Consider the following 27,329-nt stretch of genomic DNA (forward strand, 5'->3'; position numbering starts at 1 on the left):
GGCCGAGGACCCCCATAATGGTTCCCTAATGGGCCACTTCGGACAGCCCCTGATGCATACAAGAGAGATTCCACAAGACTTGGCACAGAAGACAAGGACTCATCTAAGCCCTAGGCCTCTAGTATTATATAAACAGAGGACAGGCTAGTCAATAGATAATCTCATATTCATTACAACAATCTCATGGTAGATACATGTACTCTATACTATCCCCATATCAATACAATTAAAAGCTGGACGTAGGGTATTATTTCTTCACTAGTGGATAAACGGCTACCCTCAACTTACGTTGGTGGCGCCCGAATTTGACGCGACACCGGAACTAATTTTTTCAAATAGAGATGACATAGGACAAATTGGTTCGTGAGCTTTGTGTAGTTAGTGTCGGCGTCGACTCACAGCGGAACACCATCGGAACATGGGCCCTGCTTAGCTGACCAGCCTGAATATATTGTTGATGTTGGATGTGCGCCTACGACACAGATATATTATATAGTGTTGTTGTTTCCTAGTCATGAATGCCAACACTAAGTTTGGCCTATATAAACTAGTGACCATGGTTTCTCAAAATACGTTTTACTTCCAATTCTTCTTCCTAACTAGTTATAGGCCCTCTTAGTTATGGACCCACGTTGACGAAGCGTTTTGAAATTTTGGGACTCTACCGCCCTCGGCGAGCTCTCGTCTGGCCTTGTTGGCTACACCATGAGGTCCCCACGGCCAATGCAGCCGGCCCTGTTAGGCCAATCATCCTACCGCAGCAGCGCAACTTCCGTTTATTCCGGCAGCTACGCCACCAACGTCGACGATACCGGCCATGTGCTGCCTTGCGGCTGTCGACGCCCTGTTGATAAGAGTATGTCGCACATAGAATGGAATCCACAGCGAGAGTTCTACGTATGTGCCAACCGTGAAAATGTCCATATACTTTTAGCACCCAACAAACATGAGCGTATGAGCAACAACAAAAAGAGATTCGGAATTAGTCCGAATCAAAGGAAATAAATAAAACAGAAAGAAATTCAGAGTTAGCCCGAGTCAAAGGAAAGAAATGGTTTGATGTCGGTCCGAGTGAAATGAAGAGGAAAAATAAAATTGATTTTTCGACATTAGTCTATATGAAAAAGAAATGTGTTTAAAAAAGAAATGTGAGAGGTAGCGGTCAGCCCGATCGTTTGAGGCCTCTGTTTGAATCGTATGTTTTTTTACCGATCACCGATCAGACCGTCCGTCCAGGTGTTTGACACGCGTTCGGGATGCACGACTGTAGATGCGCCCACACCATACTTTTGACTCCCAACAAACATGAGCCTGTGAGCAACAACAAAAGAAGATTCGGAATTAGTCTGAATTTCTTTTTAGTCAGTCCAGGGGCTAGATATGTCGTCGGTGATAAGTGGATAGCCACCAGAGCCGTCGTCGGTGATAAGTGGCTCATCGTCTTGTTATTTAAGTCGCCAAATTTGGATAGTATGTTTTTTACCAGTCACTGATCACATCGTTCATGCGGGTGTTTGACACGTGTTCGGGATGCACGGCTATAGATGCTTTCACACCATACTTTTAGCGCCCAACAAACATGAGCCTATCTGCCTATGAGCAACAACAAAAAGAGATTCGGGATTAGTCTGAATCAAAGGAAATAAATAAAACAGAAAGAAATTCAGAGTTAGTCCGAGTCAAAGGAAAGAAATGGTTCGATGTCGGTCCGAGTGAAATGAAGAGGAAAAATAAAATAGATTTTTTGACATTAGTATATATGAAAAAGAAATGTGTTTAAAAAAAGAATATGAGAGGTAGCGGTCAGCCAGATCGTTTGAGACCTCTGTTTGGATAGTATGCTTTTTACCGATTACCGATCAGACCGTCGGTGCAGGTGTTTGACACGCGTTCGGGATGCACGGCTGTAGATGCGCTCACAAAAAGAAATTCAGAGTTAGTCCGAGTGAAATGAAGACGAAAAATAAAATTGATTTTTTGACATTAGAAAGAAATTCAGAGTTAGTCCGAGTGAAATGAAGACGAAAAATAAAATTGATTTTTTGACATTAGTCTATATGAAAACGAAAAATAAAATTGATTTTTTGACATTAGAAAGAAATTCGGAGCTAGTCCGAGTGAAATGAAGACGAAAACTAAAATTGATTTTTTGACATTAGTCTATATGAAAACGAAATATGTGTATAAAAAAGACTGACGTCGCTCCGTACTTCTAGCCCCAACATGCACGAGTTAACAGCGACCTAGGATGACAGGCTGCTGGGCCAGACCCAGCCAGAAGTACGTCACGACCGCTTTTTACCTCGGCAGACCAAGCATAGCTAGTGCCAGCCTTCCGTCGTCGGCGATACATGGCTCATGGTTTTGCTATATAACCCGAGAAGTGGCCAGCTAAACGAGCCGTGTGGGACTAAATAAATACCGGGTCGGGGCGCGGCGCGGCGCATGTGAGCTGAGCTGAGCTGATTGGGCGGGCGGGCGGGGATGGGGATGGGGGTGGGAGGAGGGGAGGCGGCGGCGGCGGTGGCGGTGGGGGAGGAAGGGAAGGAGGAGGGCAAGGGGTGGCGCGCCAAGTCGAAGCTGAGCGCGGCGGTAGGGGTGGCGCTGGCGTTGAGCGGGGTGCTGGTGCTGCACCGCAGCCTCCGCCACAACGCGCTGGTCAAGGCCGAGGAGGGCATCGTGTGCATGTGCGAGGAGCGCGCCCGCATGCTGCAGGACCAGTTCGCCGTCTCCGTCAACCACGTCCACGCCCTCGCCATCCTCGTCGCCACCTTCCACTACGAGAAGCAGCCGCCCGCGCTCGACCAGGTCCGTCCGTCGCTCCCTCCCTCCCTCCCCTACCTCCCACCACTGCCTTCCATCCATGCGTGCCTGCCGTCACCACGACGGACAGCTTCAGCAGTCGCCACTGCTTCCTCGGCTCCACCGCAGCGAGTTCGTGGGCGCCATGCTCTGGCTCAGATGCTCGCTCGCTTGCTCGCTCTGCGCCCGGAGTTACTCGCCTGTCTGGCTTCTGAGCCGGCCCTGGCTGGCTCCTGCCTGCTGCCTCTCCCAGTCCCATCCATTACGATGATACCTTGACCACGCAGCAGAAGTACATGCTCTGCCTTTGTACGGCTGCCCCCTCTTCATTGAATTCATGAGAGAGCTCTCCGGGGTCCGGGCCTGTGTCTGCCATGGAAGGACATGCCATCCAGTACCACTGTTTTACAAAAGCAGCTCCTGTTCCGGGGGTTTGAAACTTTGAATTGACTGACCGCCGCCCCGACTTGCTCTGGGCCTCTGGCTTTAACGCGTGCGCTTCTCACCGCCAGCAGTGACGTGCGCGCTACCTCTCCGTTGGCATCTACGGCATGCAGCGAGTACTATCTGTGTGTCAACATATGCTACTACCAAGTATTTGGCTCGCCATGTTACATGTGTGCAATGTAATTCTCACACGTACATTACCAAGTTGAGGTCCCCAAAAAATAAAACAAAGCTCAGTTCTGTACTAGTGGTAGCAGGTTCACCAATAGATGCTCTCATCTTATGGAACTTTAAATTTTTCAACCACCAACTATCGACCCACTTGTAGCTATGGTTCCTCTGTCTCCCGACTGCACCGATCGCCCGTCCGCCTAGTCTCCGTTGGTGCGTCTAGCATCGTGTGAAAGCATGTGGAGGTGTGTATCCGACACTTTTCATGGGATTCCATCCGTTATTTTCTTTGGTGAACCTTTTTGCATCCGGTCTTCGTTCGTTTTGTTACTACCAAATAGGAGTATTTGACTCCCCCATGTAACCTGCTTGCAATGTCATTCTCACACGTACATCATCAAGTTGAGTTCCTCAGAAATAAAACCAAGCTAGTTCTGTACTATTGGTAGCAGGTTCACTTCAAAATTTACAACCAGCAACCAACGACCCACTTGTAGCTAGGGTTCCTTTGCCTCCCGACTACGCCGATCGCCCGTCCGCCTAGTCTTTGTTGGTCCTAGGACCATGCAGGCACGATGGATCTCAGTCCTTGTCAGCCGGACAGTTATGTTTTACATATACATGGGATTGATAATGATGCATCCGAAAATGTTATATGAAATTTCTATATACATATGTAATTTGAGATGAGTATTGCTTTTGAGTGCACATGAAATGATATTTGATACATCTCATATAAACATATATTGATTACTATATATATTGTTGTTTGTACTAAAGGGCCCCGAGTTATAGTGTTCGCCCCGAGCCAGCAAAAACTTAGGACCGTCCCTGATCTCCGAATAGAACATGGTATTAAAGATCAAAGAGAAAGAAGAAGTCATCTAGCTAATCACTATCGACCCATAGGTGTGTGATAGACTACTCTCACATATCATCGGAGAGGCAGCAAGGTTGATGTACAAGCCCTACGCGATCGATTCCTTCTTAGGCAAGACGCCAGAAAAGTCTCGAGATGGGATCGCGAAAGAACAGAGACTTGCGGCGGCGAAAAAATTATTTCGGATCGCCCTCTAGGGTTTTGGAATATTAGGGAATTTATATTAATGGAATTATGTTAGACAGAGCCACGAGGGGCCGACAAGTCATCATGGCGTGCCCTAGCCCCTGGACGCGCGCCCTGTTGCCTTATTATCTCCTCATTTGTCGTCTATTCTCCCCCAAAGCTTACACGCTCTTTTCTAGCCTAGAAAAATTATGAAAATCTTTCGTAGTGCTTGGACTCCAGTAGGTATTCTTTTTCCGTCAAAAAGAAAGCTGACAAAAAACAACATCTGCCACTAGGTACTGGGTTAATAGATTAGGTACCAAAAACAATATAAAATTAAGAAAAAAGTATCTAAGATTGATAATACAATTGCATAAAACTATCAAAAATTATAGTTAAGTTGAAGATGTATCATGATGTCAGCCTCCTTTTTCCCTCTTGTGTCTTTTTTCCTAACCTAAAAGAAAAGAATCCGCGAGGAGTAGTTCTCTCCGCCCCTTCGCTCCCACTAGAGAGCCGAGTTTTTATGATATAGAAAAGCTGTAATAGGTCGTTCTCTCTCGCACCCAATTCGACAAGACATCTATGTTGGAGCAATGTTGCCAATATGAATGGAAAATTTTACTTGTGGTTGCTTCATCATCCCATTTTTATTCATTCCAATTGGGTCAACGAAAATCTTTTCTCCCCTTTCTTTAAAGTCGTGTGAGTTAGGGTCGACTCGGAGGTACTCAGTATTTTCCCTTTCACACAGACTAACATCATCTTTATTTTATTGCAATCCAACTAACTCTGAATCATTTTTTTCTTCCTCACATGCTCGTGTTTTTCTGCGATACACATGCTCGTGTGTGTTAGGCATCAAAAGTATGGAGTAACATCATCCTCTTATTGCTCACTCGCATCTTCTTTTCTCGCATGTGGACATGAAATAAATGAATCCGCTCAGTATAATGCTCCGGTACGACGTGGCAGATGCGCCCGGGCATCCCTTATTTGATCTAGATATGATATGAGAGGTGTCCACTAGCCCGAGCGTTTGAGGCATCCATCTGGATTGGTTTTATTTTAACCGGTCACTGATCGGGCCATCCGTCCGGATGTTTTGAGACGCGTTTGGGACACCCGGCTGTAGATGCTGTCAAGCCATACTTTTCACACCCAACACACATGAGCATGTGAGTAACAACAAAGAGAGATTCGGAGTTAGTCCGAGTTAAAAAAATATATAAATACAACAGAAAGAGATTCGGATTCAGTCCGAAACGAAGGAAAGAAATAGAACAAAATGAGATTCGGAGTTAGTCCGAGTCAAATGAAAAAATACAAAAGAAAAGAGAAGGTCCAAGTGAAACGAAAAGGAAAAATAGAATTGACTTTTAGATATTTTAGTCTATATGAAAAAGGAATGCCGGTCCTATTGAAACAAAAAGAAAAAATGAAATTCACTTTTAGACTTTTTAGTCTAAGTGAAACGCAAAGGAAAAATAGAATTGATGTTTAGATATTTTAGTCTATGTAAAAAAAGGAATGCCGGTCCGAATGAAAAAAAAAGAGAAAATGAAATTGACTTTTAGATATTTGAGTCTATATGAAAAAGGAAAACAATGCTAAAAAAAGACTGACATTGCTCCGTACATCTAATCCCCAACGTGCACGAGTTAACAACGACCTAGGGTAACAGGTTGCTGGGCCAAACCCAGCCAGAAGTATGTCACGACCGCTTTTTACTTCGGCAGGCCAAGCGTAGCAAGTGCTAGCCTTGCGTCGTAGCCAGGAGAAACAAGAGAGAAGAGAGAAAATGGATCCGGTAGACCGATGAGGTGGATTTGGTGCAATTTAATTTGTGGTGTTGTAGGCATGTCATGTACGACGTGGCGGATGCGCCTGGGCATCCACTTATTTGATCTGGATATGAGAGGTGCCCATTAGCCCGAGCGTTTCAGGCCTCCAAGTGGATCGGTTGTATTTTGGTCGGTCACTGACCGGGCCATCCGTTCCGATGTTTTGAGACGTTTTTGGGAACACCCGGCTGTAGATGCTGTCAAGCCATACTTTTCACGCCCAACACACATGAGCATGTGAGTAATGACAAAGAGAGATTGGAAGCTAGTCCGAGTTAAAAAGATAGAAATACAATAAAAAGAGATTGGTATTTAGTCCGAATCGAAGGAGATAAATACAAAAAAAGGAGAATCGGAGTTCTTCCGAGTCAAAGGTTCGGAGCAGGTCGAGTGAAACGAAAAGGAAAAATAGAATTGATTTGTAGATATATTAGTCTATATGAAAAAGGAATGCATGTGCTAATGAAACAGAAAGAAAAAATGAGATTGACTTTTAGACATTTTAGTCTATATGAAAAAGGAAAACAATGCTAAAAAAAGACTCACATTGCTCGGTGCTTTTAACCCCCAACATGCACGAGTTAACAGCGACCTAGGGTAACAGGCTGATGGGCCAAAACCCGCCAGAAGTACGTCACAACCGCTTTTTACCTCGGCAGGCCAAGCATAGCTAGTGCTAGCCTTGCGTCGTCGGCGATACATGGCTCATCGGTGTGCTACCCCCGAGCGTCGTGTGTGGATGTTGCGAACATCTAACATACTCGTTTTTATGACTACATGATAGTTCAGTGTGCCATGCTTTATGGCATAAAACTGAGGCACTCAAGACGTTTTAAACGTCTCGGAACATATGATATGTTCTAAGAGCTGAAATTATGATTTCAGACTCGTTCCATGTATGAAACCGATCTGACAAGATTCTTTGCCTGCAAAGTAAGGGAGAAAAGCTCAATCATTGAGCATGTGCTCACATTATCTGGGTGCTACAATCGGTTTAATCGAGTGGGAGTTGATCTTTCAGATAAGATAGTGATTGACATAGTTCTTTATTTTATTGCAACCGACTCGGAGGTACTCAGTATTTCCCCTTTCACACAGACCTACGGACAGATCTTCCATTGCCAATGCATACAATCAATTAATCCAAGCAATCCTGGAAAACCTCTGGCCTCTTCAATAGCCAATAACTTTTATGTATGCTGCACATTTGGTTTTCTCATATACTTTCTTCCGAACACCTGCACCACATCGCATGCAAATTTGATATTAGTCTTCATACATGTGCTCTCCCCTAGCCGGACCATTTCACCAATACCATCTTTAGCACTACCAAGTGCAAGCATCCTCAGAGTAGTAGTCGTGCATTTTTGGTTAGTAGAGAAAGAAAATTGTTTGTAACAATCCATTGTGAGATTGAAGTAGTAATTGTGTGTCTCCACGTCCTCACACAATGCGCAAAAACAATGGTTTTCCCATGAGAACACGGTGGTACTAAACCATGGATCATCCGAAAATGTTGGGTCCGAAGCAAAGTGGTCCTTTTACAGTAGCCGTGCTCTGGAGACCCTATCCCGATTAATCACTTTTCTCCATTTGATTGAGCTCTTGAAGTTCAGAATATGCTCCATTACCTCTTGCATGCTCATGAGCATGATCATGTCCACTTCTTCGTCCGAATCCGACGAATCAAAAAAATAAGCTTCAATCATAACATCAAGCTCCATCCATCCATACTCCCCGTCAGACAAAGCATCAAAATTCATGGTTTTCCCTACAAATAAATCACAAAAAACCAGCTCAGACATTCTGTCGAACACAGAACGGGCAAGGCGAAGACCGAGAGTTGCTGGACGTACCGCGGTGGCATCCGGAGCACGGCGATGTCCGTGGCAACGGGCACGAGAGAGAGAGGACTATTGTGTCGATCTTTTCGGTACTGAGGCTCGGAACGGTTGTGGAGCAAGGATGCCGACGGATTGTGAGACATACGACGCGAAGGAGAAATAAGAGAGAAGAGAGCAAATGGATCCGGTAGATTGATGGGGTGGCTTTGGTGCAATTTTTTTGTGTTGTAGGCATGTCAGGTACGATGTGGCAGATGCGTCCGGACATCCCCTTATTTTATATGGATATGAGAGGTGCTCATTAGTTCGAGCGTTTGAGGCGTCCATCTGGATCAATTTTATTTTGATCGGTCATTGACCAGGCCATTCGTCCGGATGTTTTGAAGCGTGTTTGGGACACCCAGCTGTAGATGCTCTCAAGCCATACTTTTCACGCCTAACAGACATGAGCATGTGAGTAACAACAAAAAGAGATACGGAGTTAGTTCGAGTTAAAAAATATAAATACAACAAAAAGAGATTCGGATTTAGTATGAATCGAAGGAAATAAATACAAAAAAGAGAATCGGAGTTATTCCGAGTCAAAGGTCCGAGTGAAATGAAAAGGAAAAATAGAATTGATTTTTACATATTTTAGTCTATATGAAAAAGGAATGCCGGTTCGAATGAAACGAAAAGAAAAAATGAAATTGCCTTTTAGAAACTTTAGTCTATATGAAAAAGGAAAACAATTAACTGGTAGCTGCTCGGTTTGTCTACGAGTAGAGGATTAATAGGCTAATCGGCCAATTAATTAATTAATCGAACGATTTTTGAGTTAATCGACTACTCGATGACCCAATGAGTAAGGATTAATCGGCAAGTTAACCGGATAATCGGATGAATTCTTCAAAAGAGCCAAAAAGAGATTCAAAGTTATTCCGAGTCAAAGGAAATAAATACAACAAAAAGAGATTCGGTGTTAGTCTGAGTCAACGAAAATAAATGGTTCGGTGTTTCGGTGCTGGTCTCAGTATTTGATCTAGATATGAGAGATGGCGGTCAGTCCGTACGTTTGAGACCTGTGTTTGGATCATATGTTTTTTTACGATCACTGATCACACCGTTCGTGCGGGTGTTTGGATCGTATGTTATTTTACTGCTCACTGATCACACCGTTCATGTGGGTGTTTGACACATGTTCGGGATGCACGGATGTAGATGCTCTCACACCATACTTTCGACACCCTACAAACATGAGCCTGTTAGCAACAACAAAAGGAGATCCGGAACTAGTCCGAATCAAAGGAAATAAATACAACAAAAGGAGATCCGGAACTAGTCCGATCACTGATCAGACCGTTCATGTGTGTGTTTGACACGCGTTCGGGATGCACGGTTGTAGATGCTTTTACACCCTAATTCTGGCGCCCAACAAACATGAGCCTCTGAGCAACAACAAAAGGAGATCCGGAACTAGTCCGAACCAAAGGAAATAAATACAACAAAAAGAAATCCAGAGTTAGTCCGAGTCAAAGGAAAGAAATGGTTCGATGTCGGTCCGAGTGAAATGAAGAGGAAAATTAAAATTGATTTTTTGACATTAGTCTATATGAAAAAGAAATATGTGTATACAATAAAAGGAGATCCGGAACTAGTCCGATCACTGATCAAACCGTCCGTACGGATGTTTGACACACGTTCGGGATGCACGACTGTAGATGCTTTCACACCATACTTCTGGCGCCCAACAAACATGAGCGTGTGAGCAACAACAAAAGGAGAATCGGAATTAGTCTGAATCAAAGGAAATAAATACAACAAAAAGAAATTCAATGTTAGTCCCAGTCAAAGGAAAGAAATGGTTCGATGTCGGTCCGAGTGAAATGAAGAGGAAAAAAAATTGACATTAGTCTATATGAAAAAGAAATATCAAAATTAGTCTGAATCAAAGGAAATAAATACAACAAAAGGAGATCCGGAAGTCGTCTGATCACTGATCAGACCGTCCGTGCGGGTATTTGACACATGTTCGGGATGCATGGCTGTAGATGCTTTCACGCCATACTTCTGGCGCCCAACAAACATGAGCGTGTGAGCAACAACGAAAGGAGATCCGAAACTAGTCCGAATGAAAAGAAATAAATACAACAAAAAGAAATTAAGAGTTAGTCCGAGTCAAAGGAAAGAAATGGTTCGATGTCGGTCCGAGTGAAATGAAGAGGAAAAATAAAATTGTTTTTTGACATTAGTGTATATGAAAAAGAAATATCGGAATTAGTCTGAATCAAAGGAAATAAATACAACAAAAAAAAATTCAAAGTTAGTCCGAGTCAAAGGAAAGAAATGGTTCGATGTCGGTCCGAGTGAAATGAAGAGGAAAAATAAAATTAATTTTTTGACATTAGTCTATATGAAAAAGAAATATGTGTATACAATAAAAGGAGATCCGGAACTAGTCCGATCACTGATCAAACCGTCCGTACGGATGTTTGACACACGTTCGGGATGCACGACTGTAGATGCTTTCACACCATACTTCTGGCGCCCAACAAACATGAGCGTGTGAGCAACAACAAAAGGAGAATCGGAATTAGTCTGAATCAAAGGAAATAAATACAACAAAAAGAAATTCAAAGTTAGTCCGAGTCAAAGGAAAGAAATGGTTCGATGTCGGTCCGAGTGAAATGAAGAGGAAAAAAATTTGACATTAGTCTATATGAAAAAGAAATATCAGAATTAGTCTGAATCAAAGGAAATAAATACAACAAAAGGAGATCCGGAAGTCGTCTGATCACTGATCAGACCGTCCGTGCGGGTATTTGACACATGTTCAGGATGCATGGCTGTAGATGCTTTCACACCATACTTCTGGCGCCCAACAAACATGAGCGTGTGAGCAACAACAAAAGGAGATCCGAAACTAGTCCGAATGAAAAGAAATAAATACAACAAAAAGAAATTAAGAGTTAGTCCGAGTCAAAGGAAAGAAATAGTTCGATGTCGGTCCGAGTGAAATGAAGAGGAAAAATAAAATTGTTTTTTGACATTAGTGTATATGAAAAAGAAATATCGGAATTAGTCTGAATGACGTCGCTACGTACTTCTAGCCCCCAACATGCACAAGCTAACAGCGACCTAGGGTGACAAGCTGTTGGGCCAAACCCAGCCAGAAGTACGTCACGACTGCTTTTTACCTCGGCAGACCAAGCATAGCTAGTACTAGCCTTGCGTCGTCGGCGATACATGGCTCATCGTCTCGTTATATAACCCGAGAAGTGGCCAGCGAAACGAGCCGTGTGGGACTAAATAAATAGTACTAGCATGCAGCAGCCGAGCTCGTCTTCGGCCCACCCGTGGCAAGTGCCCTCTTCTTCGCGTCTTCGGACCACCAGCTACGCTCTGTAGTCTGTATATACTCGTCGAGATCCACACAGCCCCACTGCTACTCACCACCAGCATCGTGGGCTCTCATCTTTCTCAGTTGCCACTCCGTTGGCATCGACGGCATGCAGCAAGGACTACGTGTGTGTCAATATATGCTACTACCAAGTATTTGACTTGCCATGTCACATACGTGCAATTTAATGTAATTCTGACACGTACATAACCAAGTTCGAGTTCCCCCAATATAAAACCAAGCTCAGTTCTGTACCAGAGGTAGCAGGTTCACCAATACATGCTCTCTTCTCATCATATGGAACTTCAAATTTTTCATACAGCAACCAACAACCCACTTCTAGCTAGGTTTTCTCTGCCTCCCCACTGCAACGTCGACCGTCCGCCTAGTTTCCGTTGGCCCTAGGACCATGGGGGCACGGTGGATCTCGGTCCTTGTCGGCGGGAAGGTCCTGTTTTTAGATGTTTGTTTCTGTTCTGTTAGGGTTTCTTCCATGCTCAAGAAGGCGATCTTTAAACTGTAGATAATGCTTTTGAAGAATGTGAACTATTTTTTGAAGTTGTGAACAAATTATGAAATTGTGAAGAAATTTTTAAACCATATAATTGTTTTGAATTTCTGAGCAAATTTCGTAGACAGGAACATTTTTTGCATATGCGAACAAACAAACTGAAACTGTAGAAAATAATTTTGAAGAACCTGAACCATTTTCTGAAGTTCTGAACAAATTATGAAATTTTGAAAAAAAATTAAAATCCCAAACCTTTTGTGAAGTAATTTAGCGGGAAAACTAAAAAAATAGGAAGGTAGAGGACGAGAGCGAAGAATCTGGCCACATGGAAGGGAGGCGCAAACTGTGGGGAGCTCGGGGGTCTGCTGCACGGTGCCGGAGGTCGCCGGAAGCGGCGGCACGGTCTGTGTCAGCCGGCATGGGCGAGAGGGAGAGGAGGCAAGCCCGTGCTCATGTGGTCCTTTTTTTCCTTTAGAAATCTGCTCGGACAGCGCATTGAATATGCTAGGCGACGGGGTGCTTTGTTTAAAAATGAATCATTTTTCACGTATTCACTTAAACAAGGATTGCAAGTTTAATCCTTAAAAACAAAGGGACTCTTTTGAAAGAAATCCGCGATGGTGAACGGGCAAAGCACCATTTGCTTTATTATTCGGTAAAGCTTTGTTATTACTTTTGGCTTGCACTATTTTATGTGCGTGGGTAATTGGCTTCGACTGGGTAACACGGTCACCTTCACGCACCGATATCGTCGTCTTGCCTCTGTCGACTCAATTGTGCCATCACCTTGGTGTGCTGACCTGTGTCAACATCCCTGCGCCATCACTTCATTTAGCCGATGTCCTATACGTCGACTTGCTCTCTCACCTCGGCTGGACCGGGGGCTTCGCCATTTCTTCATCAACCTTCTTCGGGGACTTCGGCGTTACCAGCCGACCAGCTTCGTCATGTTAGACGGACTGGGGCTTCGGCAAAGTCTTTTTCCTAAGTTAACTGGGGCTCTTAAATCTGTATGAGCCATTTTATTATATATGTGTTTCCTTCTTGGTTGTTGCAAAGTCTTTGTCTACGACTCCTTTTTTCAACACGAGTGTGTGGTCAATAGTCGGGTAGACTTGTTTCTTTCTAAAGTCGCTCGAGTTTAGTTCGCTAAACAAGTCTCAGAGAAACACTCCGCCTTCGGAATATAGATGTTAAAGCCGAAGGCTGGCCCATTTAAAGTATGGAGATTGGATGTATCATGTTAAAGCACGATCGAAGCACATATTAACTTTAAAACCAATTTTTGGATTGGCACCAAGAAACTTGACTTAGTTTGGATGTGAAGTTTTTGCTACAAAACTTGGTATGGCGGCGCTTATGGCAGTTTTAATGTATTTTTATGTTTTTCTTTTAGGAAACATGACATCCTCTTGTTCGTGGTGTTCTGCATGGTGGATTTTCTTGGAAAATCTTAGTCGACCCACAGCTCGGCATCTTTTTGCCGAGATGCACCTCGGCGTTTAGGGAGCCTCCTCTTGACTGGGTCCCTTACGTAGTCATTCAGCTGGGGAAATATTTGCCGACCCACATTTCCGCATCTTCCCTATCGACCTGCACCATGGCGTCTTGGATATTGCCTTGTATGCATTAGTTTCGAAACATGTCTTTGGTCGAAATTGGGTTGCCCACCTCCCGTACTTGCCCCTTACGTTCCACAATGTTCGGTCAAGGGTGTAAAGCAGAACCAGTGTGATTGTATTTCTAGCTTGACTCGTTAAGTACCCTAGTGGAGCAAGCCGAAGAGTGACTGCCATGCTAGGCGTAAACTAGTCGACCATCCAATGAATGTGTTAAACAAAAGATCGATAGAGATTACCCATGTTAAACGATGCCTTTTCATAAAATTGGCCGAAGTGTTAATGGCTCAACCTCGGCTGACGCCGAACACTAACCGGTGGGCTAGTAAGTGGCCTCCCACCTTCAAGCTCCTATGGCTAAGTGAAAGTTATAAAGCCTGCATATCGGATTGCCTCGTTTCCACTAAACACAACCGCCTCCGGGCATCGAGATGCCAGCTAAGGGTTGTAGTAACTCCTATGGCTAAGTGAAAGTTATAAAGCCTGCATATCTCATTGCCTCGTTTCCACTAAACACAACCGCCTCCGGGCATCGAGATGCCAGCTAAGGGTTGTCTTGTTACTACAGAAACACCCTTCATAGCATTTACCAAAGGGTGGAAGCCGATGATGGGCCACTTTCAAATGATAAACAATCGCAACGGAGTCAGAATAAACATATAGCATAAAGCTGTAAAGAACAGCTTAAAAGCTAACTATCACGACATGTGTCGAGGTCTCCTTGAGGCACCTCGGCATGGTTACATCTGGACTCTTGGAGAGACCAACATATCATCAGTGTTTATATTTGATATACGTGTGTTTCCTTCCGAAATCATCATTCTAAAGCCATAAATATGCATCAATTTCACTTAAGACTTTAGCCAATCTGGATTGCGTCGCTCCTATGCTTATCCCCTACGTTCTCGATTGTTTGGATACGATGTAAAGGAGCATCTGTGTGATTGTTATTACAGGGTTATCCGGGTTAGTACCTCAGACTAGGTGAAGCCGAAAGCTAGCTATCTAAAGAATATAATTGGTCGGTAACGACGCAAGTGAACATTTAGGGTCAACAAGTCCATAGAGTTTGGGAACTTTCCCAAAACTAAATCGTCACTATTTTCCTCTCACATTGATCGGAGGTGAGGTTTCATGCTCATGGTTAACATGAGAGCCTGGGAAAATAAACTTATAATAGAACTATTTTTCTTAGAATATGTTTCTTATGTTTAATAGCAATATAACATATCTTTCGCGTACCTTTGTTTATAAAACCATATGGTCGGATTGTCTTGCTTTTCGTAAACATTTGTCCTTCTAAAGGCTTTATAAAGTAGGACAAACACTTTCCGGCTACTGGGTGACGAGGTTGAAGCCGATGGTCGGTTGAAACCAAGAGTTAATGATGCAAAGTACTTGAATACATAGAATCAATACACATAAATTGTGACTAAACTCATTTTACTATGGATGCCGATCCTTAAGTCGGCACCCGTGCCCAAATAAAGGACCGGTGGCCGTGACTCCCCATTGATTTGCGTTGGTTTTTCTACAAGCTTAAAGGATGATGTAGCACAATGACTATAAGTATTTCCCTCACTTATGAAACCAATGTATCAATCAAGTAGGAAGATCCACAATACTATGTAAGCCATACCCGCACACAAATAACAAATCCTCGCAATCCAACGCGTGTAGTGGTTGTCAATCCCTCGTGGGTAAAGTAAAAGGATAGATTGATAGATGCAAATAAAGTGATGGCAAATAAAACGCAGCAAGGTTGTTTTAGGTTTTTGGATAATATATATCTGAAAAAAATAGCAAATAAAATGAAAAAACTAATAGCAAAATACAGATTGCAAATAGATGATGTGAAGTAGACCCGGGGGCCGTAGGTTTCACTAGTGGCTTCTCTCGAGAGAAAAGCAAACTATGAATAGACAAATTACTGTTGGGAAATTTATAGAAGAGCAAATAATTATGAACATATCCAAGACAATGATTATGTATATAGGCATCACGTCCAAGACAAGTAGATCGACTTCTGCCTGCATATACTTCTATTACTCCGCACATCGATCGCTATCCAGCACGCATCTAGTGTATTAAGTTCATGGAGAAACGGGGTAATGTTTTAAGAAAGATGACATGATGTAGAAAAGATCTATTCATATAGGAATAGGCCCCATCATTTTATCCTTAATAGCAATGATGCATGTATGTCATGTTTCTTTCTTTCATTGAGATTGAGCACCGCAAGATCGAACCCATCAGAAAGCACATCTTCCTTTGCAAGATAAAAGATCAAGTTGGCCAGACAAAAACCAAATATCGGAGAAGAAATACGAGGCTACAATAATCAAGGATGGATATAATTTCATAGATCTGATCATAATCTCATAATTCATCGGGTCCCAACAAACACACCGCAAAAGATAGAGTTACATCAAATGGATCTCCAAGAGACTATTGTATTGAGAAACAAAACAAGAGAGAAAGCCATCTAGATACTTCCTACGGAGCCGTAGGTCTAGTATGAAGTACTCACGCATTATCTAAGGAGCACCAATGAGGATGATGAACCTCTCCATGATTGTGTTACTCTCCGAAACGAGCTCTAGATTCGATTTCGTGGCTTCGAGAACTTGCGGTGGCTGAAACGGTTTTTCATCGACTCCCCTAGGGTTTCTGGAGTATTGTGGTATTTATAGAACTCGGAGTTAGTGGAGGAGGTGCCCGAGGCTCCCACTACCAAGCAGGCCGCTCTAGGGGCCCTCGGCGTGCCCTGGTGCCTAGTGGGCTGCCTGGGCCTCCTCTGGTGATCATCCTTGGTCTCCAAGTTTCCTTCTGGTCAAAAAATATATTCAAAAAGTTTCGTGTCATTTGGGCTTCATTTGGTATTGATTTTCTCTAAAGAAAAAAAACAACAAAAAATAGCAACCGGCACTGGGCACTATGTCAATTGGTTAGTCCCAAAAAATGATTTAATGTTTCTATAAAATGATCATAAAACATCATAGAATGATAACATAAGAACATGTAACAATCAAAAATTATGAATACGTTGGAGACGTATCAGGCCTCTGGGCTTTGCGCTTCTGATTGAAAGCCACTAAAGGGGTATATCGATCCCCTCATATGGTGTTGCTACCTGACGAGTGGCTCGGGGGATACTGCACTGCCTAATAAATGTAGAAAATTCAAAGTGCAAAAACGGTTTCCGAAGAGATTACAATCCTCAGGTTTGTCGGCCTCACCCAACCAGAGTCACAAGGACTACCGCGTTTTTCTCCTAAAAACATGTTGCCGAGCAAGGAATTGATCCTCACGACGATGTCCTAAATTGACGTGAGTCAGTGGGGCTACTAGGATAAGTGGTTTAATTTTTTTCCTTCAGGTGCATCTCGGTTTTAGACTGACACACACCTTGAGGGCTATTGGCTATACATCTTGGAAGTAAACAAATTGCAGCGATCAGAAATAAATTCCGTGAAAGACAGCCCGAGACCGAGGTGGTGCACCACCTCGGAAGCAGTCCGGCACAGAGCTCAGATGCGAATGGATGGTTCCATAAAAGACTATTTCGGCATTTAATATTGGATGAGCTCCTTCAAATTTTTCAAAGACCGAGGTAATCTATGACACCTCAGATACCGACCATTGTTGGAGCTGGGCTGCAAAAGGACACCTCAGATGCAGTTCGGCATTGGAGCTCGGACGCAAGAGGACACCGCCGCACGGGAAATACTTCAAACCCGAGGTGCGGGGTAAAAAATAACAATATATTGATATAGGACAAAAACATAAAGGACTAGTCGGATGCCCGACGTGTGAACTCTTCGGCTTCAGCTTGGCGATCCTCAAGATCAAAGATGGGAAGATTTCTTAAACCATCTTTCCAGACCGACGGCTGAAGATGAAGAACAATTCAGCAGAACCGAGAAGCGTCCCCAACTTGAAGACCGGTTCAGGGGGCTACTGATGGTGTCCTCGACTAGGGGGTACTCAACACGTCATCTCTCGACCAGTTAGTCGGGCCGAGGACCCCCATAATGGTTCCCTAATGGGCCACTTCGGACAGCCCATGATGCATACAAGAGAGATTCCACAAGACTTGGCACAGAAGACAAGGACTCATCTAAACCCTAGGCCTCTAGTATTATATAAACAGAGGACAGGCTAGTCAATAGATAATCTCATATTCATTACAACAATCTCATGGTAGATACATGTACTCTATACTATCCCCATATCAATACAATTAAAAGCTGGACGTAGGGTATTATTTCTTCACTAGTGGATAAACGGCTACCCTCAACTTACGTTGGTGGCGCCCGAATTTGACGCGACACCAGAACTAATTTTTTCAAATAGAGATGACATAGGACAAATTGGTTTCGTGAGCTTTGTGTAGTTAGTGTCGGCGTCGACTCACAGCGGAACACCATCGGAACATGGGCCCTGCTTAGCTGACCAGCCTGAATATATTGTTGATGTTGGATGTGCGCCTACGACACAGATATATTATATAGTGTTGTTGTTTCCTAGTCATGAATGCCAACACTAAGTTTGGCCTATATAAACTAGTGACCATGGTTTCTCAAAATACGTTTTACTTCCAATTCTTCTTCCTAACTAGTTATAGGCCCTCTTAGTTATGGACCCACGTTGACGAAGCGTTTTGAAATTTTGGGACTCTACCGCCCTCGGCGAGCTCTCGTCTGGCCTTGTTGGCTACACCATGAGCTCCCCACGGCCAATGCAGCCGGCCCTGTTAGGCCAATCATCCTACCGCAGCAGCGCAACTTCCGTTTATTCCGGCAGCTACGCCACCAACGTCGACGATACCGGCCATGTGCTGCCTTGCGGCTGTCGACGCCCTGTTGATAAGAGTATGTCGCACATAGAATGGAATCCACAGCGAGAGTTCTACATATGTGCCAACCGTGAAAATGTGCATATATGACCAGAAATACATCTTAATCGATTTTCAGAAAATTTGCACAATTCAACTCCTCTAGTGTCGCTAACATCAATATGTTTATATACATATTGTGTTCCACGGAAAACAATGGGAAAATATTGCTTCACATGGATATGGGTTGATCTCTTCCAGAAATACATGAGCGAGTTGCTCGACTACTCCATTGAACCACTAAGACGACAGATAGATGAGATGCAACTTAGGAACGATGTGATGGAAGGCCAAATCAAGAAATTCAACATGCTTCGATATGCACTTTTAGCCATTTGCGTGATTGGCCTTTTTCTCCCAGCTGGATCGATGGCACCATTTCTTCTCATGGCCGTCATCACACTGATGATATTGTTAGTCTAGATTTAGTACTAAATTATATTTTTTGTCGTTAATTATCCTTATGTAATGGCTAATTTTTTTAAAATATTGCATTTTTTATTCTTTTTGAAAAATAATGCACCAAATCAAAAATTTCGAGAAATATACCTGCCTCGGCCACCCTGTGGCCGACTGGGAGCTCTCGGCCTCGCCATAGCCGACACGGTGCTCTCGGCCTCCCCCTAGCCGACAGGGAGCTCTCGGCTTCCACGTGGCCGATTACTGGCCGACCACTGCCACTCGGCTTTGGGGAAGCCGATAGGCCACTCGGCCTGGCCGTGGCCGAGTAGTGGCAGCGCGAGCCCCCCCCCCCTCTCCCTCCTTTCTCTATTTCTTCTCCCTCCTTCTCTATTTCTTCTCCTTATTTCTCCCCTTATTTATTTTTGCTGTTTTGGAGGGAAGTGTCATCTTTTTTCCTCTTTGGAATAATCATTCTATTATTTCTAAGAAGAATTCAAACAATGAAAAAATGGTACTAAAATGATGTACTCCTTTTCTTGGATAAATAGCAATAGACACATGGAACTAAAATTACAATTTCCTACTTCTTGAACAGATAACAACTAGATTTTGAACATTCGCAAAAAAAAGATTAAATTTCGTAAAACTAAATCTGTCACTATTGTCTTTCTCATATTGCTTAGAGCAATGCTACACCCACGAATTGTTTTTAGAGGATGAAAGGACTAGCTTACATGAACTGTTTTGAACGTCTCACTCGCGATGATATTTTATGTTGTGTAAGGGGGAGAGCATCCAAACTATCCGTCTCACTCGCGATGATATTTTATGTAAGAAACTTATGTGTATTTTGAGCGTTAGCTATTTTGCCTACTCCGTTGCCGTAAATATTTCCATGTCTTCATTCCCGCCTAATTTTTCGCACCACATTTCCCGCCAAATTTTGCCCGTTTCGTTTTCCGCCACCGTTCCCGCCAACTATTTACCCTCTTATTTCCCGCCAAATCTTTCCCGCCTCATTTCCCTCCTCTTTTTCCCGCCATATTCCTAGTCATCTAAGTCTATAAAAGGAGGCATTGGACTGCCTTCCTCCATCATCCAGCCTCACTTGAGAACACTAGCACTGCCTTCCATCCTCCATCATCCAGTGAATATGAGTTTGCCTTGCTCGGATCAGAGCATCCGGCCTAAGAAAATGCAGAGTGCGAGTTTGCCTCGGGGTGTGGAAGCAGTTCGATGTTGGTGCGGTGATCTCTGCAAGGTGAAGGAGGTGACAGATTTTTCAGATTGGTTGGGCATGAAGTTTTTCATGTGCGCCAATTATGAATCTGATCCGGCCGAATCTATTTCTGCGTACCCCAGGCCTCCGGTATGCTCAAGTTATCTAGAGTAAATATTTTGTTGATATTATTGTTTACTTGATATTTATATTTATATATATATATATTGTAGTCTCCTCCTCCTCTCTGCATGTACTATCGTTGGATTGACACGGAAATGCCGGACTGGGCGGTGATCGAGATTCGTGAAAGAGGTCGTCGTGCATGGGCTAGCTTGGACTTGGAAGAGCGCCGCGCGAAGGCTAAAGCAGAGGAGAAAGCAGAGCAGAAGAAAGAGTGGGAAGATTACTGTGTGGAGCAGAGGGCTTTTATTGATGAGATGATAAGGAAGAACCAAGAAGAGAAACTTCGGTTGGAGGAGGTTTACAGACATCGGGAACAGGCCCGTGAACCTAAGAGGGGGAGAAAGAGAGAAAGGGCTCGTGCGGCCAAAGCAGCAGAAGAAGCCGGTGATGGAAAAGGGAAATATCCACGCTGGACTCAGTAGATTTATTATAATTTCAGCAAGTTGTATCTTAATTTCAGCAAGTTGTGTCAGCACGTTGTATCTTAATTTCAGCAAGTTGTATTTTAATTCCGGCAAGGTCTATCTTAGTTTGTATGTAATCTCAAGTTATTGGTAGTATATGTGTTATCCACGAAGAACCAACAGAGCATTTTTGTTCCCGCCTTGCTTTCCCGCCATTTTGTTCCCGCTTAGCTTTCCCGCCATTTCGTTCCCGCTCTTCGGCACCTATAAAACCCTCTCCACAGCAAGGTTGTTAAGGAGTGTGCTCAAAATGTCTCATTATCCTTTCGATCATAGTTTTCACAGTGGTATGTCGGAGTGTCTTCTACGCTTGGCTAGCAATTTCAAGATAGACAATAGAATAGTTTCATGGGACGAACTCATCAGTAGTGACACGCTAGTGAATGAGGTTGCTCATGCATTAGCTAGGAAGGGGTGGCCTGCAAGGACATATGAGGAGATTCGGAAGGAACTTCTGCGGTTGAATGAAAGGTGGAAGAAGAAAGGGCAGCACATACGCGGTTGAATGGGGATGTAACACTCACTCAAAGTAGTGACATGGGTCTCTGTGAACATCACCTTCCCAAGAAGCCACAATAGGTACGCCTCCAGGCTACGAGTAATCTGTATAGCACTCAAAGGGACTTGTGAATAACCTGGAAATCTCTCGATCTTCAATCATGTAAGGACAAAGGGACTTGTGAATAACCTGGAAATATTGCAACTTGAAACATTTACCTTTGATAGATATGCGAGGTTGGAACTAACCCTGAAATGTTGTAACCAGTCATACTTAGGTCCGTGTGCCTCTGACGCCAGTATTAGAGCCCCATCATATATATTGAAGAAACATGCTGCCAAAGTTTGTTGCCAATCTGGCGGGTCCTCCAACGGTCCTATCGCATTTCCCGCCAACGGAAGTCCGAGCAACATTGAGACATCTTCCAGAGTAGGAGCCATCTCACCCCATCTGAAGTGGAAAGTGTGGGTCTCAGGCCTCCATCGGTCCACTAAGCAAGTGAGCAAAGAAGAGTCAATGATGAGGTGTCGCGAAGTCTCAGTGACCTCAACTAGACGTGCGAACGGTAAAAGCCCGGCCCATTTGAGTTTGTATATCCACCAATCATAAAAGAGATTGCGTCAAGACCTATGAGCCCGCAAGCAGCAAGTACATGCGAGCATCTCTTGCAGCTCTCCTGTCCCTAACATGTCTCTGTGTGCAAACATTTAGTCTATTACATATCAGCTCCTATTTCCATTGTTGGTTCTGCTTGCAGAGTTTTTTGAATAGATTCATGAGGTTCTTATTTCTAAATTGCGAGAAGAAATTTGCCCCTATATGGCGCATGCACCAACGACTCTGAATGTCCTACCAAGGAGTTTGTTCACCGGGAGCAGGGTTTGACAATGTCTTGATCGCGCTGAGTATACTTGCATGCCTATCATGAAGGATGCACACATTCTGCTTATCTTGCATAACAACTATTTTCAACTGTCTGAAGAACCATGTCCAACTCTCGATGTTCTCGCTCTCCACAAAAGCAAATGCAAGTGGGACGACTTGATTTTGCCCATCTTGACATATGGATGTGAGGATCTGACCCTTGTAGTTGCGAGTGAGAAATGTTCCATCAACACATATCACCGGTCGACAATGTCTGAAAGCTTCAATGCAGGCACCGAAAGAGAAGAACATCCGATGCAACACCATAACCGTTGGGAACTCTGGCAGGTACAACTCTTGGATGTCAACATACGTGCCAGGATTCCGGTTCTGCAGTGTCTGCACGAGCCGAACAACAGAGTCATATGCATCAAAATATGAACCAAATCTGGTCTCTAGTGCCTTCTGCATAGCCCTCCAAGCCTTGCCATATGATATGTTGTACTTTAACCTGACGAAGACTTTTTTCTGGATAGCCTTCACTTCCATCGCCTTGCACTCCACAATCTCGCTGTAAAGGAAGAGAGCTATCATAGTGGAAGTAAGGTTGGGATGATCTTGAGGGATGCATGGAATAACACAATTATGACTAACTAAGTCACTTATGACCCAGCTTGTGTCGTACTTAGGGAGATATCCATGCACCCTTGCGGGACAACCCTGATTTCTACAAACCATTGTCAACTTATCCGGACAAGATACTTGAGCTACAAATACCCTTTGAGTGGACATTGCCCAATTAAGGATGGCATCCTTCAGAGCTTGTTTGTTCGGGTAGAGGGCACCTGTTGCAATGTTGTTCTGGTGATACTGCCAGGTAGAATCATGACCGTCGTTCACCAACATTGCAGATGAGAAGTCCTGATTCCATGATGCAGGAATAGGCACTTCATGTGCTCTTCTCCATCTGATTCGGCGGATTCATCGGAAATATCACCCGCTATATCTTCTTCATGCATCTCGTTTTGCATGTACTCATCTATCTCGTCGGCATCCGCCTCACCGCTGAGATAATCATCTGCATCTCCCCCTTCTGCCTGACTACTCTGGCCTGCTTCGTAAAAATCATCCCCAGCATGGGACGCATGAATTGACTGTGAATCATGCATCCCTACACTGCTCTCACCATATTCAGATCTACGTTCCACTTCAGGTTCAGTAACCGGCTTTAGCACGGGGAGAAGTAAGGCCATAGGATGATATCCCCTACGGTCGCAAGATTGTAACAAGCGCACCCACTGGTTGTCCCGCTCTATATGCTTCAAATACCAGAAAATATTACCAGTGGACCGGGTCCATAATGCATGAACACCGATGGTGTGTGTTTCAGTATTGAACCCTAAACATCACGCAAGCCATTCTGTCAACTGAGTAACAGAACATGTTTTAGGGGAGGACACCTACACCTTTGTGTACTGAAATTCACTAAGATCAGCTCCCATCTCATTTGTTTGAACGGTACCACGACCATAGTGCAAACATAACGTCACTAAATCAGACATCTATGCTGACCTAACATATTATTCAACAAGGAAAAAAATTAGAAGAACGACAAACCGAAATATATTTTCCAAATCGATCGGAGAACCTAAAAATATTTAAACTACTTCATTTACTAAACTTCATTTATACTAATCTACCGGAGCACCTAAAACTAGTTAGACAACTAAATTTATACTAATCTACCAGAGCACCTAAAACTAGTTAAACAACTAAATTTATACTAATCTACTGGAGCACCTAAAACTAGTTAAACAACTAAATTTATACTAATCAACCGGAGCACCTACAACCTGTTAAACAACTAAATTTATACTAATCTACCGGAGCACCTAAAACTATTTAAACAACAAAAATATTTTATCCTTGAAGCGTGCGCAGAAATGATGAACAATGAACGACTCTTGACAAACACCGAGATTAATCCCACACCACCACCTCCAACTCCACCAAAACAACCAACTACACCCACACCACCACCACCACCACCACTACAGCCTCCACCTCAACCTCCACCACCACCACCAAAAATAGCTTCAAAACAAGCACCACAAACTACCCCATCGCGAGTGAGAAGGATAGTTCGGATGCCCTCCTCCTTACACAACAAATGTACGGTTCAAAAAGTGGAAATGGCAGATTTTTTGGGTGGGGGGAGAAGGTAGGAGGAGAAAGAAAGAAAGGAGATAAGGTAGAAAGGAGAAGGAAGAAAGAGGAAGGAGGAAGAAAGGAGGAAGAGAGGAGGAGGGGCTGCGTCGGCTGGCTGGCCACTAGTCGGCCTCCCCCAGGCCGATAGCCTTATCGGCTACGCCAGGGCCGACAGGCAGGGCCGACTGGGCTATCGACGTGGCCTGGCTAGTAGTCGCCCGCCACGTGGCCGAGAGGCACTTATCGCCGCCACTAGGCCAACTGGCCCCCTGTCGGCCGCGCCGACGCCGACAGCATCCTGTCGGTCACGCCAGGGCCGAGGCAGGCCCACTTTTGAAAATATTCAAATTGGCGCATTATTTTTCAAAAAGAATAAAAAACAATATTAAAAAAATTAGCTATGTAATGTATATATATATGTAAGAAGACTAGATTAATTAATGGTAAAGGTTGACCACATGGGCGAACGCTACCAAACACACCACTGTCTGTCTAATCCAACCGCCCATATACACACCCGATCTATTCCTCACACAAACACACCCAATCAATCCCAATCATCCGACTCCACCGTCGCCGGGAACGACCAAGCTCCTGGCTGCCGTTGCCATCTCTGACTCCACACGGCCGCCGTCTCCAACTCCACCGCTGCCGCGTCAAGGACCCGTCAGCCCCTCGCTTCTATCGCACTGTATAGCTAGATATTTTGTGTATGAATTGACTATTTAACTTTATGCATGTTATTATATGTTTGAGCCGTGCACCGTTTGAAGAATTGTTTACTTACTAGTATATGTTTTATTTTGATGTGTTAGTTATTTAGTTTAATGATCCATGCATGCTTACTTTGATCAATGATATTGAAAGAAGTTAATGAATGCCCCGTGTAAGAACTGTGGTGCTTTGAGATGTCAGAAGGATAGGAAGTTCTTCATCGATCTTTCGAAAGACTTTATCACTAAGACGGTATATATATGATTTAGTTCAACATGTTCTGTTTGAGTTCCTTGACCTCTCTCTGTACTGCTTGAAGCAGGCGCCCAGGCCTAGTTCGATTGCTTCACCGCCTTCCTTCACCAGGTTGGGTTCGTGGCGACCCGACCTGACCCGTCCCTCTTCGTGCTCAAGCGCGCTGACAAGTGTGCGTACCTCTTGTTGTACGACGATGACATTGTCATCACAGCTTCGTCATTGTCTCTCCTCCATCGACTCCAGCAACAGCTCCTTTCCGAATTCACCATGAAAGTCTCGGCCCCTTGCACTACTTCTTCACCATATGCGTCTCCCACACCAACGTCGGCTTCTTCCTGTCACAAAGCAAGTATGCCACAGAGCTGATGTACTGCACCGACATGCTGCAGTGCAAGCCGGTCAGCACACCCGTCGACACGCGTTGCAAGTTGTCCGCCGATGCGTAGGCCCCGACCAATGACGCCTCGGACTAGCGCAGCATTGTGGGCGCATTGCATTAACTAAATACAACAAAAGGAGATTCAAAGTTAGTCCGAGTCAAAGGAAATAAATAAAACAAAAAGAGATTCGTGGTTAGTCCCAATCAAAGAAAACAAATACAACTAAAAAGCATTGTTGAGGAAATCATTAACTGGTAGCTGCTCGGTTGGTCTATGAGTAGAGGATTAATAGGCTAATCAGCAAGTTTATTGACCAATTAATTAATTAATTGGGAGATTTATGAGTTAGTCGGCTACTCGATGACCCAATGAATTCAGAGTTAGTCCGTGTCAAAGGAAAGAATTGGTTCAATGACGTCCGAGTGAAATGAAGAGGAAATATAAAATTAATTTTTTCACATTTGTCTATATGAAAAAGAAAAATATGTTTGATAAAGACTGATATCGCTTCGTACTTTTAGACCCCAACATGCACGAGTTAACAACGACCTAGGGTGACAGGCTGCTTGACCAAACCCAGCTAGAAGTACGTCACGACCGCTTTTTACCTCGGACATAGCTAGTGCTAGCCTTGCATCGTGAGCGATACATGGCTCATCGTCTCGCTATATAACCCGAGAAGTGGCCAGCAAAACGAGTCGTGTGGGACTAAAGAAATACCGAGCGGTACACCGGTACCGGTGGCAAGCTAAGCTAACCTTTGTACTCGTTTAGATCCACGGCATCTCCGCCAGCATCGTGACGTGCGCGCTACCTCTCCGTTGGCATCCACGGCATGCAGCGAGTACTACCTGTGTGTCAACGTATGTTACTACCAAGTACTAGTTATTTGCGACAGGGACATACAAATTTCGATGGATCAACACCGATCATTGGTAGACTATATCTTTAGATAGATTTCACATGAATAGCAGGTGATATTGTATTATGTATACTATCTATATTATTAAAGGGATATCTGCAGTCGTGATGGTTCAACCTTGTACGATCCCCACATCCTCCCGGTAGCACTTTCACCGATTTTTTTCAACCCTCCATAAATCAGGCGATTAAATAAAAAAAAACCGGTTAACAAAAAAAAGGCCCTCTACCCTAACGAAATGATAATGCCCACCACCCCGCGCACGTCTTCCCCATCGCTCAACCCCACGCCCGCCCACCCCGGCACCCACACCCGCCCCCGCCCCACCAGCCCGCACGATGCCCCGCCCACCCCGACCCCCTCGCCGTCGACAAACCCAGCCCTGCCGAAACCCACACCACGCCGCCTACCCCCGACCCCCTCTCCGTCGGCCATCCCAGCCCCGCCGGCCCCCACGCCCCGCCGGCCCCACACCGCGCCTGCCCACCCCCGCACCCGGCCCGCCAGCCATCCCATCCCCAGCAGCAAAGGTCGCACGCACCCGATGGGAGGGTGGGACGGCAATGGCGGAGGCCGCAAATCACCTGTGGCCGGACGGCGACGGCAGAGGCTGCGCGTGCCTGACGGGGAGGTCGGAAAGCAACGGTGCAC

Source organism: Hordeum vulgare, chromosome 5H (assembly GCF_904849725.1).
Source record: "Hordeum vulgare subsp. vulgare chromosome 5H, MorexV3_pseudomolecules_assembly, whole genome shotgun sequence".
Taxonomy (NCBI): Eukaryota; Viridiplantae; Streptophyta; class Magnoliopsida; order Poales; family Poaceae; genus Hordeum; species Hordeum vulgare.